Source organism: Schistocerca serialis, chromosome 2, assembly GCF_023864345.2.
Source record: "Schistocerca serialis cubense isolate TAMUIC-IGC-003099 chromosome 2, iqSchSeri2.2, whole genome shotgun sequence".
NCBI classification, from domain to species: Eukaryota; Metazoa; Arthropoda; class Insecta; order Orthoptera; family Acrididae; genus Schistocerca; species Schistocerca serialis.
In genome coordinates, this window is record NC_064639.1 from 941067951 (window position 1) to 941075359 (window position 7409).

Below are 7409 nucleotides of genomic sequence, written 5' to 3' on the forward strand. Positions count from 1 at the left end.
CTACACTACGCTTCTCCGTCCTCACTTAGAATACTGCTGTGTAGCGTGGGATCCTTACCAGATAGGACTGGCTGAGTACATCAAAAAAGTTCAAAGAAACTCATCACATTTTGTATTATCGCTAAATATGGGAGAGAGTGTCACAGAAATGATACAGGATTTGGGCTGGAAATCATTAAAAAAAAGGCGTTTTTCGTTGCGACGGAATCTTCTCACGAAATTCCAATCACCAACTTTCTCCTCTGAATGCAAGAATATTTTATTGACACATAAAATAAGGGAAATCAGAGCTTGCACAGAAAGATATAGGTGTTCATTCTTTCCGAGCACTATACGAGATTGGGATAATAGAGAATTGTGAAGGTGGTTCAATGAACCCTCTGCCAGGCACTTAAATGTGATTTGCAGAGTGTCCATGTAGATGTAGCTGTAGAACATGAACCCTTTTTCGAAAGATGCCCAGCAGACTGCTATGCAAATCACCAAAATTTACACATGTGGCAGGGTGTGCAGTTGTTTCGACTCTGGCATGTATTATATACAGCTTTGCATTAGTCTTACTCTGAGGAACAGAAAACAGAGGATAAATGCATTTACTTTTTGTACAAACAATTCAGTTTTTTGGAAAGATATTACAGGGTGTATATGTGGACGAGGAAAAAAAAATTCCTGGATTTTTCCCGGATTTCCCGGTTAAAAATACACTTTCTCCCGGATGAAAATACACTTTTTCCGTGTTTAGTAACAGTATACTTTTCCTCGGAACTGTGAAACTTATCAGTCCTTTCAATGGTTGTGGTTTTATACACCAGCAGTAGAATTTCCCAGCACTTTAGAAAACGAAACTGAGGGGGAAAAAACACGTTTTGGAAAGATGTCTGATGTGCAGCAACATGTACACTGCATATTTCATATTAAGAAAGTATAAATTCAAATTCCACCAAACACCACATGTTACTTTCTGAAGGATTGAAATCGAGATTGCGTTGCGCTTTTGTAAGCCAGTCGTAGCTCATGTCAAGCGATCTTGCCAGCCGATATTCAGAACCAAGGACATGTGATGTAGGCAGCCAATAGCAACATCACTGTTAAGTAGTGCGAACACACAAATAGTGAAAGGTAATGGTTAAAATTAATATACATAGCTTTGCTAAAAGAAAAGGAAAGCCTTCAGTAGCCTATAATATTGCCCTCTAAGATTAATAAGCTCCAAGTGTTACGCTTTAAGATACATCACACAAATCTGCCAGTAAAATTTTTAACAACTGTCTGATCTTCTGAGCTCGAAAATATTTTAAATGGTCGTTCTCACAGATTTGAATTTTGAATAAGAGTCAAACACTCTGTGATTTAAAAAATTCATCGGACATTGGCGGACAGAGTTCATCTTGTGTAAAAGAAAATTCACTTTACTTGAAAGTAATGCTTTTCAAACAACCATTCGGAATATTTTCCCGCGACCTGTTAGAAATAGATTCATATCAGTAGTTGGGCCAGATGACAGGCGTCGCCGCCCTTGCGCAGCTACGAGGACACAGGAAGCCCATATGTTCGTACGCGTAAAACATTAAAAGATCTTAAATTATGTCATAAAAGAAACAAGACATTAGAGGATACTCCAAGAGCATGGGAATTTTGTGAACCCTACTATAATGCATAATTCAGCTTAAAGTGCACATTCGTATGTCCAGACTCAGATGTAAATTTTCTTGGAGTACCAGTACCGTATTATCTCATGTTTGGCTCTTTATTATGGCATAGTGAAATACGTGCTAGACGATGAAAACGTGAACTTGAAATGTAGCGAACAGGTGAAACTAGCCAATAGTGTGGAAACACTTATTTTCAAATAAATTGACTGCCTCTGTAGAAAAGATTAATAAAAGTCAAATTTTTTTAACAGACCGCAAAGATAACTTCATTGTTCTGCAAGGCGATTAACGCTTGACTATCAGAAAGGTAGAAACAAAATCAAATCTGAAACAAATAACTTATTTTAGCCTTCCGTAATTACGTGAATGTGTTTTAATTCACTTGATAGCTCCCGACCACAGAAATCCGTTTTGTTTTCATTTGACGTGAGAGAAATAAACGGGTCACGTGGAGACTACCACCTTCCAACTACAACTCAGACTGCTCTGTGCATCAGGTCCAGGTCTACGAGATTTCCGAACCGGGACAATATTAGAAAGTGGCGCTCCCCCTCCCTCGAGTGTTTGAGGTAGGACGCCAAAAATTTAAAAAATCAACTGTTCAAAAATATCTTCATATTGTAGCGCACATCTTTCTGAAGGGTCTGATACATAAAACATATATGATCGAGGGAACGTAATACATGTTATTTGGTCTTAAGTGTGCCAAAGCGTGGTGCAATGCCTCTTCACAGAATTCGTCCATCGCATGTCTCTGTATTTTGCTCTGTGGAATTCAAATGTGTAATATTTTCTAATGGGTGCCATCAAACTATATTCAGGTCAGTGAAAATTAAAATATCCTGTGGTGCCTCTCCTGCTCCCAGTGGCTGGTTTGACAACAGGCCCCTCTTTAAACAAATCTCACAATTAGTTGTGTATGGGATTATTTGTAACCAGCAGGACAAGAACTCTTCAGAAAATTTTCAGTCTTTACTGCCTATTAGCTAATAACTTGCTCTCTCTCTCTCTCTCTCTCTCTCTCTCTCTCTCTCTCTCTCTCTCTCTCTCTCTCGCTCTCTCTCACACACACACACACACACACACACACACACACACACACACATGCGCAAAATCTTGTCACAGCTTTATATGGCGTACTTTCCTTTCTGGGAAAGAATCTATTACACCATCAAAGTTCGTCAACGTTTTGCTACATGAAAAAATGCAGAAAAGCTGTTAATACAAATAGTACCAAAGACTGGTGTGGTTTCTCAATCTGATTACGTGTATTTTGTCACTGTCTGCTAGATAAAGCGAAATAGGCCTGCCTAATATTGCAGCAATTGTTACACACACCAAATAAACGAGACAGTTTTGGCACAAATGGTCATTTTTATAACACGACAGAATATAATTCACGAAGTACCAATATCAAATGCCTATTAGGTCTACTACAAGCAAAAGGTTTTATGTTAGGAAATAGTTTCACATTTCATTCATACTCTCTAGCTTCTGAAGCATGAGATCGAAAAGTAGTAGTACGAAATTTTTATATAAATTTGGAATCATCATATTCTTCCACAATTTGTGAGGTTTTCCGTTTCTTCTCCTTACTCGTTCTAACAAAAAATCTTGTCATCACTAATTCTGTAACTCTTCCTGCCAGTGTCAAAATTTATTCTCTGGTTAACTTCACTAACCCTGCCACAATCACCGGTTTAGTTATCCCGCATTCGTTCTCCGGTTAGGCATTATTAACTGTTCGTACAATGCGTTTCCCGCGCTACTCCCAGAATAGAACTTTAGCGGCTGCTAGCCAGGGACTGTATAACTAGCCCTTAGTAGTGTACCGGTCTGGCCAAAAATGTTCTGTCAAAATTTCATTTTCTTGAATACACGGAGAAGACAATACGTAATCTTAATAGCCTGTTATTCCTGTTAGTCATTTATTTCCACTCTGGTAGTCTGAATCTATGGAATTCGCTAGTAATTATAACAACGCTGATCATCTGCAAACCCAGTCAATCACATAAACAGCGACTGTCATTCACCCTTTTGGCATTATTCGCTCAGTTCATATAGACCCGTCCTCTTTTGTCTGCAGGAAAGTTTATTCCTAGATGCAGCGGGGATTTCCCTGGCAGAGACATGTACACTAGATTAGATTAATACTAGTTCCATGGATCATGAACACGATATTTCGTAATGATGTGGAACGAGTAAAATTTTCCAATACATGACATAATTAAGTTAATTTAACAACATACTTAAGTTAATATAACAACTTTTTTATTTTTTTTTGTGTTTTTTATTTTTTTAAAAGTTTTTTCCCATAATTTATATCTAAAAATTCCTCTATGGAGTAGAAGGAGTTGTCATTCAGAAATTCTTTTAATTTCTTCTTAAATACTTGTTGGTTATCTGTCAGACTTTTGATACTATTTGGTAAGTGACCAAAGACTTTAGTGGCAGTATAATTCACCCCTTTCTGTTCCAAAGTTAGATTTAATCTTGAATAGTGAAGATCATCCTTTCTCCTAGTATTGTAGTTATGCACACTGCTATTACTTTTGAATTGGGTTTGGTTGTTAATAACAAATTTCATAAGAGAGTATATATACTGAGAAGCTACTGTGAATATCCCTAGATCCTTAAATAAATGTCTGCAGGATGATCTTGGGTGGACTCCAGCTATTATTCTGATTACATGCTTTTGTGCAATAAATACTTTATTCCTCAGTGATGAATTACCCCAAAATATGATGCCATATGAAAGCAATGAGTGAAAATAGGCGTAGTAAGCTAATTTACTAAGATGTTTATCACCAAAATTTGCAATGACGCTTATTACATAAGTAGCTGAACTCAAACGTTTCAGCAGATCATCAATGTGTTTCTTCCAATTTAATCTCTCATCAATGGACACACCTAAAAATTTGGAATATTCTACCTTAGCTATATGCTTCTGATTAAGGTCTATATTTATTAATGGCATCATACCATTCACTGTACGGGACTGTATGTACTGTGTCTTATCAAAATTCAGTGAGAGTCCGTTTACAAGGAACCACTTAGTAATTTTCTGAAAGACAGTATTGACAATTTCATCAATTAATTCTTGTTTGTCATGTGTGATTACTATACTTGTACCATCAGTAAAGAGAACTAACTTTGTCTCTTCATGAATATAGAATGGCAAGTCATTAATATATATTAAGAACAACAAAGGACCCAAGACTGACCCTTGTGGAACCCCATTCTTGATAGTTCCCCAGTTTGAGGAATGTGCTGATCTTTGCATATTATGAGAGCTGATTATTTCAACTTTCTGCACTCTTCCAGTTAGGTACGAATTAAACCATTTGTGCACTGTCCCACTCATGCCACAATACTTGAGCTTGTCTAGCAGAATTTCATGATTTACACAATCAAAAGCCTTTGAGAGATCACAAAAAATCCCAATGGGTGGTGTTCGGTTATTCAGATCATTCAAAATTTGATTGGTGAAAGCATATATGGCATTTTCTGTTGAAAAACCTTTCTGGAAACCAAACTGACATTTTGTTAGTACTTCATTTTTACAGATATGTGAAGCTACTCTTGAATACATTACTTTCTCAAAACTTTTGGATAAAGCTGTTACAAGGGAGATTGGATGGTAATTGTTGACATCAGATCTATCCCCCTTTTTATGCAAAGGTATAACAATAGCATATTTCAGTCTATCGGGGAAAATGCCCTATTCCAGAGAGCTATTACACAGGTGGCTGAGAATCTTACCTATCTGTTGAGAACAAGCTTTTAGTATTTTGCTGGAAATGCCATCAATTCCATGTGAGTTTTTGCTTTTAAGCAAGTTTATTATTTTCCTAATTTCAGAGGGAGAAGTGGGTGAGATTTCAATTGTATCAAATTGCATAGGTATGGCCTCTTCCATTAACAGCCTAGCATCTTCTAATGAACACCTGGATCCTACTACATCCACAACACTTAGAAAATGATTATTAAAAATATTTTCAACTTCTGACTTTTTGTTTGTAAAGTTTTCATTCAATTTGATGGTAATACTGTCTTCCCGTGCTCTTGGTTGACCTGTTTCTCTTTTAATAATATTCCAAACTGTTTTAATTTTACTATCAGAGTTGCTGATTTCAGACATGATGCACATACTTCTGGATTTTTTAATAACTTTTCTTAATATAACACAGTAGTTTTTATAATGTTTGATAGTTTCTGGGTCACTACTCTTTCTTGCTGTCAGATACATTTCCCTTTTCCAGTTACAAGATGTTTTTATACCCTTAGTAAGCCATGGTTTGTTACAAGGTTTCTTAAGAGTATATTTAACTATTTTCTTGGGGAAGCAGTTTTCAAATCCATTTACAAAAATGTCATGAAATAAATTATATTTTAAATTGGCATCAGGTTCACGGTACACCTCATCCCAGTCTAACTGCTGTAGGCTTTCCCTGAAATTTGCAATTGTTAAATCGTTGACTGAACATACTACTTTGGAGGACTGTTTAGTATTGCTGAATGGAGCTATGTCATAAATTGTAACTAGCTGTGCACCATGATCAGAAAGACCATTCTCAACAGGCTGAGCATTTATCTGGTTAAACTTATCTTGGTCTATAAAGAAGATATCTATCAGTGAGCTGCTATCCTTTACCACCTGAGTAGGAAAATCAATAATGGGTGTCAAATTGAAAGAACCGAGTAATACTTCAAGGTCATTTTTCCTATTACCCTCTTTCAGAGAATCTACATTGAAGTCACCACAAATAATAATTTGCTTCCCCCTATCTGACAGATAGCACAACAAGGAGTCCAAATTTTTCAGAAATAGATGAAAATTTCCTGATGGGGACCTATATACAGTTATAATTATAAATGTGCCTTTATTTAATTTAAGTTCACAGGCACATGCTTCTATATGTTTCTCTACACAAAACTTTTTTGTTTCTATACTTTTTGCACAATGATAACTTTTGATATATATGGCAACTCCTTTCTCCACGCATGCAAAAATCAACTTATGATTCATTCAGAAATCAACTTAGAATTTAATCAAAAATGTTCAAAAACCAACAGGGATGCATTGAAAATCATATGAGTAATTGCTGGATGCTAGGCGCTTTATGAAACAAGATCTTTGTCCTCAATAATATGAATTTGGTGCCCCTCCCCCAGTTATGAGCGTGCTGCGCATACGTGAATCTGCCAGCTTAGGTACACCAGTAAAATTTTTTCCGGATAGCATCTGGCTGCTTACTGCTGTTGCTTATACAGCTAACTGCCACACTTCTGCAGCCAGAAGCAGAAGAAGGTACTGCTCATACGCGACTCAACTGCACATGCGCATAAGCTCACTCGCAACCGCTCAAACGAATCCAGTGTAAACAGTTGTGACGTCACGCTCATCGGAGACTATTTGTTGTTATGAAACATTGCATAGTCTTCCTAAAGGCTTTGACACATTTTGCTGTTGGCAGACGCTTCTGTGAGCACTGTGTTTTGTTCCTGTATATGGTGCATTTCCTTGCAACTTAGGTTTTATTTTCGTTCTTTTCTCTTGTTCGTGTTTTATTGCTGCAGTATTATTCTGCAGTAGCGAGATACAGTAATATTCTTTGTTAGGGTATTGGTTCTTACTAGTCAAAGTTACAAAAATGTAACAAAAAAAACAAAAATAATGAAAAATTCCCGGGCTTTTCCCAGATCTCCCGGTTGTCCCTGGTCGTATACACCCTGTATTACCATACAACCCACAGT